This window comes from Xenopus laevis, chromosome 9_10L (assembly GCF_017654675.1).
Source record: "Xenopus laevis strain J_2021 chromosome 9_10L, Xenopus_laevis_v10.1, whole genome shotgun sequence".
In the NCBI taxonomy this organism is placed as follows: domain Eukaryota; kingdom Metazoa; phylum Chordata; class Amphibia; order Anura; family Pipidae; genus Xenopus; species Xenopus laevis.
In genome coordinates, this window is record NC_054387.1 from 76,838,098 (window position 1) to 76,851,014 (window position 12,917).

Consider the following 12,917-nt stretch of genomic DNA (forward strand, 5'->3'; position numbering starts at 1 on the left):
GTGGGAATTGGAACATTGATTGCACTTTTTTCCTTATAGTATGAATTCCTAGACACAGTAAATATGCAAAATAGGTGGGGTTTTGTTCAAAGTTTGGGGACAACCTGTGCAACCTATAATGAAAACAATATTTACTTCCTTTTTATGAATAAAATGGGTACAAATGAAACTGGAAGAATAGGACCTGACTCAAGATTATGTATCTTTGCATATCAAAGATGTCCTTGGATAAGATAAAAATTTGTAGAAGCATCACTATTTTTTAAATCACAGATATGTATCATTCAAATTTTCAGGAATGTGGAATGGCTGAAAATATTTCTCACATTTCCCATAGATTTAAATGATAAAGCCAGGGGTAGGCAGAAGAGGCATGTGACTAGGGCGCAAAGGTAGAGAGGGCGCCAGGCAATTACCTCTTCCCCCATTCAAAATAGACTTTGCACTCTGTGGCGCCCCCGGCGCAAAGGGGAGGGATTGCTGTAAAGAGGTGATTCACCATCATGGTAACTCTTACTATGTTATAGAATGCCCAGTTCTTAGCAACTTTTCAATTGAACATTATTTATTTTTCATAGTTTTTTTTAAATACTTGTTTTTCTGTTTCTTTCCAGCTTTCAAATGTGGGTCACTGACCCCCCATCTGAAAAAAAAACAAATGCTCTGTAAGGCTACAAATTTATCATTATTGCTTTTTATTGGTCATCTTTCTATTCATATTCCAGTCTATTATTCAAGAAACTGCATGGTTGCTAGGGTAATTTGGACCCTTGCTACCAGCAATATAACATTCTACATTAGGGGTCCCCAACCTTTTTTACCCGGGAGTCACATTCAAATGTAAAAAGAGTTGTGGAGCAACACAGGCATGAAAAAGTCTCTTGTGGTGCCAAATAAGGGCTGTGATTGGCTATTTGGCAGCCCCTATATGGACTGGCAGCCTACAACAGACTCTACTTGGCACTATACTTAGTTTTTATGCAATTAAATCTTCTCTCCAAGCCTGGAATTCAAAAACAAGCACCTGCTTTAAGGCCACTGAGAGCAACATCCAAGGGGTTGGTGAGTAACATATTGCTCACAAACTACTGGTTGGGGATCACTGCTCTACATCATACTAAAATTTAATTTAAAAGTGAACAACCCCTTTAATACAAATATCTGAAAAACCACTGCCCTAATGTTTTAACTAGGATCTCCCTGGTTTATGTTCCTTTTACTACTAACTGCTATATATACATAAGATATATATATAAGAAGTAAGGGAATGTTTCAAACACTGAAATGTACAATATCATTGATTGACATAAGTTATAATGCAAATTCTGTACAATGAATAAAATCACCAGTACTGCCCCGTTTTTAAACCATGGGTGTTTTATTTCATAAGGATCAGCCGGTATGGTATATCTTTTGTACTGCTAACAATTTCTTTTTTCTATCTTTCCAAAACATGTACGGTAATTGAACTAAACTAAAAAAAGGGTTTAAATGAAAAAGAAGTGGAAAATGAAAATGTTTTGGAGCTCAAACTGTCCTGAAGACCTCAAAGCTTTTTCAGCAGATTTATACTGAAGATAATTTTATATGATAATAATTAAACTCACTATATAAACAAAGGGTACAGAACAATAATAATCTCCATCAATTAAGCATAATCTGCCCTGGTACCATAAGGAATAGAAAATGTGTTTTATTTCATAATATCGTAAATCATAGCCTCGTGGCAACAAAATAGTCAGCAGCTGGAGACTATGGCAGATAATAGGCGGGAACTTTTAGAATTCTAGACATTTACAATCCACTATAATGGAGTTAGAATAGACTAGCGCTTTACCAATGAGCACCAGACAGGTGGCAACCATAGTTATTATATTTCAAATACAGACATGTTCTTCCACAGTCACTTTTAAACAATGTAGCTCTTGCTGAGAATTCATCCACGGGAACGTTTATCTCTATGATTTTCGGCTTGCACGCTCATTCTAATTGTGATAATACAAGCAAGAAACAGTTGTAAGTAATCAAATCAGTCGATGGTCTTGCAAAGGAAACACTATAATTTATTTTCATGTTGATTGGTGGCAATCATTGCTGTAGCTGTTACAGAAATAAGATGCAGAAGAGCCATGTCTCACTGAATAAGTGTCTGAGGAGGGATTTTTACTGTACCAGCAGCCAAAATGATTGAAAACTGGATCGGTTCAAGCTACCCTGATAATCATTTAAATTATAATGATGACACAATATCTGAGGATAAAAAAATGATGACAATATACACCTATCATTACTGGAAAAATGATTCTCCAACTGAAAAACAATACATTTTTCCATTCCCAATTGCATATGTTAATATTCTTATATGTATTAAAAGTTCAGAGGTTTTGTTTGCTTTTGTCGGGCTAACCTTCCTTTGTTGCTATGCTTTTAGTTAAAAGTATGTTGTAGATTTACTTATTCTAAGCAACTTTTCAACTCATTCATTCATTTTTTCTTTTTTATAGTTTTTGAATGATTTGCTTTCTGACTCTTTACAGCTTTCAAATGGGGGGAGTCACTGACGCCATGTTAAAAACAAATGCTCTGTAAGGCTACTAATTTATTGTTATTGCTACACCTTATTACTCATCTCTATATTCAGGCCCTCTCCTATTTATATTCCAGTCTCTTATTCAAATCAGTGCATGGTTGCTAGGGTAATTTAACCCTTAGCAACCAGACTGCTGAAATTGCAAACTGGAGAGCTGCTGAAAATAAAGCTAAAGTACTCAAAAATCATGAATAATAAAAATATAAAAAAACAATTGCAGATTGTCTCAGAATATCACACTCTACATCATACTAAAAGTTAATTTAAAGTTGAACAACCCCTTTAAATCTGTGACTGGCCTCTACAGCCAACAGGTGCAAATGTTGGCACAAAAACATCTTGCTCTCAGGTTCCCAAATCCAATTTATGTCAACTAAATGTTATTTTAAAAAAAAATGTCTGCATGTCAACTTTGTTCAAACTGAGGTTTTCCATTGCCATCCTAGGATTGGTCTGGAAGTAGTGAGTAATCAATGAAACCCATGGAATAAAATAGTGTAATGTTATGTGTTTAGAAGCACTTATGAAGCTTTTCTACACTCCGAGGACTGCCTGATTTTAACCCAAGGTGATTAAGTCTATACCACTTATATGAATTTACTAACCCCTTGAAAAAATGTCTTTCCAGATGTTTAGTAGCAGGAAAATAAATGCATACATATTTATGGTGAAAAGATTTGTCTTTTTGGGTTCCTCTATTTCAAAATGCAAGAGATAGCCAATAATGAACAACTCAGGCCAAAGCCTTTCAATAAGGGCTGGTGCACAAAATGGGCCAGGCTGTTTTAAGGATGTTCTGTAAATAAGTACTTGGAAATAAAGTTTTTTAGTTTTGAGATTATTACCATTTTGACTGGGAGGTTTGGAGTTTTGGCATCTGTGGATAATCATTATTACAAGTGTTTTGCTTTTTGTATTGGCCCTCTACCTCTACCTAAGACTCACTCAGGTGCCAACTGCATTGTGTCTTCTCTAGTTATTCTAATTTCAGTCTCAAATATAGATATGGCACTTTACAAATGTTTTTAAGTACATTTTGTTACTAAACCTTGAAACATTTTGACATGCTTTTTTGGTAGTTGAATAATAAAAAAAAATATCCACGCACATGTTTAATATGTCAGAAACATTTGGGGTTTGGTGCCATGCAGCCAAAGAAGAATGTGTGGTTTGAAAGTGTGGGATAGAATGGGCAAAATGTGAGTAATAATAATAATAATAATAAAAAACCCTTACAGTCATGTGACTTTAATACTGTGTGACAATTTGATGCATTTTTTTTAATTATCCCAAATTCTAATATGTAAATTAGAGTTATTTGGTTAAGTGTTCTGCCAATTCTTTTGTGGCTGATGTGTTATTTGAATGAATCAAAAAAAATATGGATTCACAGCACCCCTATTTTAAATACATGGGGTATATTTTTGATAATGTTAGAATGAGAATCAACACCATAAGTTGTAGAGGGTGAGTGGAACAGACTGGTGTGAATGTATGGACAAAATAGTGAGAAATCGAGGACAAGGTGAGAATGTCCAGGATAAAGCAGAGTAGAGCCTAGGAGTTAATGCACAACTGTACAATCGTTACAGCTGATAGCTGCCTTGTTTGTCATTAATATGCCTAGGTCAAATATTAAAGTGAATATTAATTAAAAACTGTCAAGCACGTAAAACTTGCACATCTAATATCAACCTAAAAATAAATGCAAAGAGAAATGCAGGTAAATTGTCCTGTGTTTTGACAGAGTCAGTCTGTTCTTGACCCCAATAGACTTAACAGTTTACAGCAAGATATTGTTTCTTCTAAGCCCAGAGACAGTTTTCAGACAGATTAACTGAAACCATTACAGCTAAAAGGACTGCAAAGACGAACCAATGTTGCAGCCTTAGCAAATGCTTTCTTAGAAATGGTTACGGCTCTTCTGTACATTTGCAGAACATCACAAGCAGTCACATCATTTTAGCCAAAGAGATAACGTTGCTGATGAAACTCAGAGACACCGAGTCCTTTGTTCCCCATGTTATAAAACCATCATTTCACTTACACAGATTGCAGAAAGCATCCAAATGTATTTTTCTGTTTGTGTTAAGGCACCTCTTAAGAAAGTGCTTACATCTGCAACTTTTGTTCTTTTAACCCTTTTTAATGACTTTTGTTGTATTCTACACTGCCATGGTTGGAATGCATTTGGACATATACTTGAATAAAGGCATGTCAGAATAAACAAGACTAGTTCTAAGGATAAACACTTCCCAAACTTCTCACCCTTTCCAGGCATTTAGAAGAAAAGCATAGCAAGTGCACAGAACAGATGTCACAAATAAAATGAGTTCTGCAACGTTCTTTCACCCAGACTGAACCACTGCTGAAATTACAATCATAATAACGAGTGTCTGCAAGCATCATTGTTATATAACAGAAGAACTGGAATGCAGTATTTTAGAAATGTAACAGAACATCATTTGTACTTTATATATAGAGGTAGCAGCAGGTACTGACATTTAGGGAGCAAAGGACCCACTTGGCCCTTTACCAAACTTACAATACTCACATTTTGAAAATTGCTGGTTTAGATCACTCGGGGTATGAGTCTGTTATGTATTTAATATGCTGGTTTATTATACAATTATTTTCTTGTTATTTTTTTTATATGGGTACCAGAGGGTACCCAGGAGCTTAAGGGGTTTCTGCAGAGTTAAAGGGGACCTGCCACCCTAACAAATAATTCCAAATCCTATTTAATGATTAGTAAGTCAAGCAAAATAAACTTCACAAACACAATATACATGATTTCAATCTTGTTTCTTTTAAGCTGGCCACAGACGCAAAGATCCGATCATACGAATCAATGTACGATTGGACTTCCCCATCTCCCGACCTGCCACTAACCATTCCGACCAAATAAAGTAGTTAAAGAACAGATCGGCCGATGTTCTGCCCCTGACAGCAATCCTACGATAGCAAAGCTAGTGACAGTCTCCAACTGAAAATCGTACGATCAGCAATAAACGCAGAGATATTATCGGCAGCCGACAGAAATCTTATAACCTGTGCAATTGACCAAACAACCGATCACTGTCGGACGAAAAATGTCGGGACTCTCCACGCACATTCCGAAAATCATATGAATCCTCAATTCGTACGATGAGATCTTTGCGTCCAGCTTTAGTATTGAAACTCACAATCCCATCAAGCAGGCATGAGCCATTTTGTGGACACTTATTAAAACAAGCTTTACATCATGCCAAAATATTGTTTAAATGGATACTGCCATGGGAAAACATAGTTACATAGTTAAATTGGGTTGAAAAAAGACAAAGTCCATCAAGTTCAACCCCTCCAAATGAAAACCCAGCATCCATACACACACCCCTCTCTACTTTTAATTAAATTCTATATACCCATACCTATACTAACTATAGAGCTTAGTATCACAATAGCTTTTGATATTATGTCTGTCCAATAAATCATCCAAGCCACTCAAAGGCATTAACGGAATCAGCCATCACAACATCACCCGGCAGTGCATTCCACAACCTCACTGTCCTGACTGTGAAGAACCACCTACGTTGCTTCAAATGAAAGTTCTTTTCTTCTAGTCTAAAGGGGTGGCCTCTGGTACGGTGATCCACTTTATGGGTAAAAAGGTCCCCTGCTTTTTGTCTATAATGTCCTCTAATGTACTTGTAAAGTGTAATCATGTCTCCTCGCAAGCGCCTTTTTTCCAGAGAAAACAACCCCAACCTTGATAGTCTACCCTCATAATTTAAGTCTTCCGTCCCTCTAACCAATTTAGTTACACGTCTCTGCACTCTCTCCAGCTCATTTATATCCCTCTTAAGGACTGGAGTCCAAAACTGCACTGCATACTCCAGATGAGGCCTTACCAGGGACCTATAAAGAGGCATAATTATGTTTTCATCCCTTGAGTTAATGCCCTTTTTTATGCAAGAAAGAACTTTATTTGCTTTAGTAGCCACAGAATGACACTGCCCAGAATTAGACAACTTGTTATCTACAAAGACCCCTAGATCCTTCTCATTTAAGGAAACTCCCAACACACTGCCATTTAGTGTATAACTTGCATTTATATTATTTTTGCCAAAGTGCATAACCTTGCATTTATCAACATTGAACCACATTTTCCAGTTTGCTGCCCAGTTTTCCAATTTAGACAAATCACTCTGCAAAACATGTTTTTTTCCAAAATGCACCAGTTAATAGTTCTGCTCCAGCAGAATTCTGCACTGAAATCCATTTCTCAAAAGAGCAAACAGATTTTTTTAATTCAATTTTGAAATCTGAAATGGGGCTAGACATATTGTCAGTTTCCCAGCTGCCCCAATCATGTGACTTGTGCTCTGATGAACAGCACTATTAACTGATGTGTTTTTAAAAAGACATGTTTTCCCATGACAGTATCCCTTTAAGCATGAGAACAGGGGTCCTGCTGCACATGCCCATGCACTGCCTACACAATTAGATGAGAGGAGAAAAGGAAAATATGAGGAGTACAATGATATCTAGAAAGTGCAGAATGGAAAGTGGAAGTAACTTCCTGCTCCGCCTCTATGTCTGAGGCATAGAGACAGGGAAGACAATATATGATTGACAGCTGACATATTTAAATCCCTTTATAATGGGTATGGATGTTTTAATTTAAAAAGGACCTTAATTATACAGATTTTTATGTCTGGGTGACAGGTCCCCTTTAATTACAGAAAAAGAGTTTACATAATTGTTAAAGGTTACTATTAGTAAACCAGTCATATGAGTATCAAGTCAAATGCAGTAACATGATTAGTTCCTATGGGTTACTCCCCTAGAAAGTGATATCTGTTTTGGGACTTCTTCTGTAGACACCATTTAAAGAATGTTTTCTGCGACCCTGTTAATATTGTCTTGTTGGCCAATTAACTTGTGGCCTAAGACTGATTTTGTTTAGTTTGCTTTTTTAGAAGAGAAATGTCTCTATTTTATATTCCAAAACACAAAATGCAAACACATTCAGTAATTACTTTCATTATTTATTCTAGCGAAACAGAAAAAACATTTTTAATCTTTGAAAAAGGTCTTAGGAAGAACATAAAACTTTTTGGTAGTTAAAAATCTAAATAAGGGCATGAATACCCATATCGCACAATATGAGACACATTAGATATAACAAGCTCCATCATTAAAATATTTCAAATGAAAATTCCCTTGCCAAACTTTTGCTCACAATAAATAACATTTTATTATAAACTGAGAGGTGCAACATACACATCGGTGTTTTGACAATTATTTCCAAAAACACTAATGCAGACCGCAGCTTAGGTCGATAAATGTATGATAAATGCTTAAAGCTAGAAAACATTATAAATAGCACAATTAAGCCACCAGTGACTTCTGTGACCATTTAAAGGGCACGTAAAGGCAAACAAATTAAATCCCATTTTTACTTTCTTTAATAAAAAAGAAACCTATCTCCAATATACTTTAATTAAAAAATGTGTCCAGTTTTTATAAGAAACCTGACTGTATGCAGTGAAAGTCTCCCTTTATTTACTGCTATAGATAAGAATTGTCAGATGATCCCTAACTTCTCTGCAGGAAAACAATCATACTTATGAACAGCAGGGGGAGCCCCGCCTTACTCTTACTCTGTAGACTCTACACAGTCGCCGGCTGTAGAGATTTGTATTGGATTTTATTTTTGCCTTTACATCCCCTTTACTGTTTCCAACTCCAACTGCAGGGACAAAGATCATGAAGCCAGATTTTAAGAGATAAAGTGGGATTCTATTTGGAGGACTTGTGCTGTTTTGATAATTTATGACGATACCTAAGCAGCCCAGACCACACTGAGCATGTGCACAGTTTTGGTCTTGCAAAGATGTTTAATAAAGTTACAATATGGTGACCCCCTGTGGCCAACTTTGAAAGCATAAATCATTTGTTTGATTAGGCTTGTGGTGCAGTAAGTTCATGTTTATGTTTAGTATACAAACTACAGCATTTCTAGCCTTATTCTAGTTTAGACTTTACTTCCCCTTTAATGGTACAACTCCATAGGCTGAATTATAAAGGTTTGTTGCTTGGGTGTAAATAATATTTGTTACCTAAGTAGCTAATATATAGGGTAGTAGTGAAAAGAAGAAAAAGTTTGTTAGTGCACCCGCAAGTTACAAAACCTTGTATCAAATACAAATAAACAATTGCGAATTCATGAGATTGAATACTGGGTGACTCCCAGATTCACTCAATAGTTCACCAGGTAACTAGTTCAGGTGCTGAAATAAATTTAGTCCTTAAAACTTAACATTTAATTGTTATCATTAAAAACCGCACTCGCCGAATACGAACAAACATACACATAAATGAATCTCTGAGGCCGAAGTCTGAATGCCGCAGAGATACAGGGCTGTGCCCTTAAAAAACATGTAAACTCATTAAAACCACATAGGTGGATTGGTGATAAGTAAGGGTAGGCACTTTCGTTTAACTTCGCTCCCACTGGAGCGTGCATACAAAGTGAAAAAGTATCCAAAAAACCGCTCATTAGTAGTGCTCAAGTCAACTGTAAACTTTTCACAGTTGCTCCCTTAATGACAAATTTGGTTGAAAGTGCAACCACAAATAGTGCCCACTCCAGACCGCTGCCTCCCGCACCTCCCTTCCGTTTCGTCATAGATGCCCCTGAAGAAGCCGGCGTTACCGGTGAAACGCGTCGGGTGTGCATAGGTGGACGGTGGGAGACCAGCTCCCTTCCGCTCCCTACGTAGCCAGGTAGAAATTCTGGGGATCACCTAAACAAAACGGAAGGGAGGTGCGGGAGGCAGCGGTCTGGAGTGGGCACTATTTGTGGTTGCACTTTCAACCAAATTTGTCATTAAGGGAGCAACTGTGAAAAGTTTACAGTTGACTTGAGCACTACTAATGAGCGGTTTTTTGGATACTTTTTCACTTTGTATGCACGCTCCAGTGGGAGCGAAGTTAAACGAAAGTGCCTACCCTTACTTATCACCAATCCACCTATGTGGTTTTAATGAGTTTACATGTTTTTTAAGGGCACAGCCCTGTATCTCTGCGGCATTCAGACTTCGGCCTCAGAGATTCATTTATGTGTATGTTTGTTCGTATTCGGCGAGTGCGGTTTTTAATGATAACAATTAAATGTTAAGTTTTAAGGACTAAATTTATTTCAGCACCTGAACTAGTTACCTGGTGAACTATTGAGTGAATCTGGGAGTCACCCAGTATTCAATCTCATGAATTCGCAATTGTTTATTTGTATTTGTTACCTAAGTAACATCATACACAAAAGCATGTTTTATTACCCTTAAGGCAGAGATCCCCAACCTTTTGAACCCATGAGCAACAACGAGAAGTTAAAGGGGTTGGGGAGCAATACTAGCATGAAAAATGTTCTTGGGGTGCCAAATAAGGGCTGTGATTGGCCATTTTGTAGCCCCTATGTGGATTGTCAACCTACATTGAGGCTCTGTTTGGCAGTGCACCTGGTTTTATACAACCAAAACTTGCCTCCAAGCCTGGAATTCAAAAATAAGCAGCTGCTTTAAGGCTACTGGGAGCAACATCCAAGGGGTTGGAGAGCAACATGTTGCTCACGAGCTACTGGTAGCAACATCCAAGGGGTTGGAGAGCAACATGTTGCTCACGAGCTACTGGTTGGGGATCACTGCCCTTAAGGTTTTCCTTTCTGGGTAAAATAATGTCATGTTAAAACATTAATTGAAAACTGGTCACAGTTTCAAGTCAAGAACCTGTGTAATTGGGTGTATTTAGAATATTCTGGATACAGTGCTCTGCTTTTTGTTGGCAGGGCCTTACTAAAATAAAAGTAGAACTACTTAACAGTCTGCACTTCAATTCTATTGAATAGCTCCCAGAATAAAGTTAACTCATTTATCAAGAAATCAACTAGAAAAAGTTGGTGCAGCAAACGTCTCGACAAAATCGTGCAACAACTTGAACCGTACAAATTTATCAAGTTTGACACTCAAATCACTCGATTTTATTGAGTTGCCATCCAAAAACCCTGACTTGTTTAGGTTATTGTACAAAAACCAGCGCAGATCCCAATGTCAAGAAACATCTTCAGGGCCATCTGTCATTGATTTCTACATGACCTCGACAGGAGTATTTTCAGATTTGGATTTTTGAGAGCTTTGGGGTATAATAAATCTCTAAAAATTAGAGTTTTTCTTTTTCCGCTAAAAACCTGATTTTTCCCCTTTAAAAAATGAGGTTTAATAAACAGGCCCCTAAATGTAATTGCAACTGAAAGCAGTATTTATTTGTCCCTTTCTGCACTTGTAGGTTGAAACACCGGTTCTCCTCCAGCCGTGACTCTAGAATAAAAATTTAATTATGCAAAAAACATATCATGCCCTTTGACTAACTATCCCTGCCCTTACCTCACCTGACCTTCAAAAATATTTGTCCAAAATTACCTGTAAAATCTTGAAGGGATGGTGGAATTTAAGACTGATGAGTTCAGTATCTAAAATATCACCACTGTGATGACATTAGCTGGCCATACACTATAAGATCTTGCAAAATGAGTGGATCTTTTCACTGATTTTCCCATCTAACCTGAGTGATATCGGGCTAATGGAAATCGCTAATGACAGTAATAAAAGCCGTCATCAATGAGCCGATGCAGCCCTTGATTCGATGTTAGTCATTGGGCCTGTCAGGGAGCCCCATACACAGGCATATAAGCCAAATCTGTCTGAATCAGCAGTTTAAATCTGCCTATGTATGGCCACCTATAGCTGTTGTATACATTGAAATAACTCAACACAGCAATCAATGTATTACGCCATAATATGACATTTTTGTGATCTGTGATTCAATAAATATTTATTTGCGGCAGTCTGCGAGTTATGTGCTCCATCCATACCTATGTTTGCTGAAATAATATGACATTTTTGTGATAACCCAATGTTTAGTGTCTTCCAGGCCCAGCAGTATGCTTACAATCGAATGGATCTAGGTTGGCACAATGTTAGGAGTAGCAGGCTGCCCATATACTCTGTTGACCTCTGGGTGATCCCTTGTTGAAATACACATATGGCTAGCACTGGAATAAAGGGAGTTACACTAGAAGTCCCCAGTGTGGCTCCCATGTTTGCAATACACGCAAAAGAGCCATGATCACCTTAGTGATGGAGTGGAATAAAAGTGAGCAGCCCGGCCTAGGGGCTCTGGAAAGAGAAATCCAGCCAGAGTGTTTAGGGCCAGAAGATTCTATTTAGTTATCTCTATATCAGTTTGGCAGACCGTCAGCAGTAAAAGCATCTGCTCTATCACAAAGAGGTTTCTATTTAATATCTCCCTTGAAAAAAAAAATATCTTACCAAATGCTGAAGCTCTCATGAATGCCTTGTGTTTTTCATAAACTTTTCTGTCGCTGAGCTTTCTAAAGAGGATAATGAAATACAAATTTAGTGCCAGTGTGTGCAACTTAATAACACTTTCTTGTGTGCTGTTGTATAGAACCACAATTACATCAAATTCTGTACAAATAAACAGCTGTTGGTTTGTATTTAGCAGAAACATCTTGCGCATTATCCGTGCTGCATGAGGTTGTCTAATAAGGAGAGCATAGCTATTTCTTCATTAAACAGAATACAATTTGATCACATTTTTATTGTCTCTAAATATAAATCTAAGGAAGGTTCTTCTGGATAAAGGGATACAGGCATCTGAAATTAAATGTTTTTCAATTGTTTGACAGTAACCACTAAATGATAAAATAGTGCTCTCTCTGCAATTACATATTTCTTTTTATAAGTGTGTTGGGTTGATGAGTGTAAAAATATTCCTGTTGCTGGGCTCATTTCATGCAATTTTATGTATAATGTTTAAAGAGACAACCTGGAAAAATATGGATATACCACATAAAATATTCTATAACAAGAGGCTTGACACTGGATCTATGTTACATCTGTATCTGAATACACTTGAGGCAATATTTATAAATAACGTTTTCTGTTTTTCCCAACTTGGCGCATGACAAAATGAAAAGAATTGCCCCCCCCCCCCAGAACTTAATTTATTGAACTAAAACACTGTCTGTGAATTTTGCAATTTCTAAACTTCTTGGAGCGGTTTTGGAATCTGGAGCATATTTTTGCTCAGTACAATACAATCAATCAAAAATCTTTATTGTCAATAGGCTTGTTACAGTATATTGAAATTCCCGTTTCACAATACTATACAGTATATAAGTATGGGATTTGTTTTCTGGTGTAAGCAATTTAATACAATTCAATATACTAAACTATAGTTTTTTCCCTGCATGAACGTTTATCTT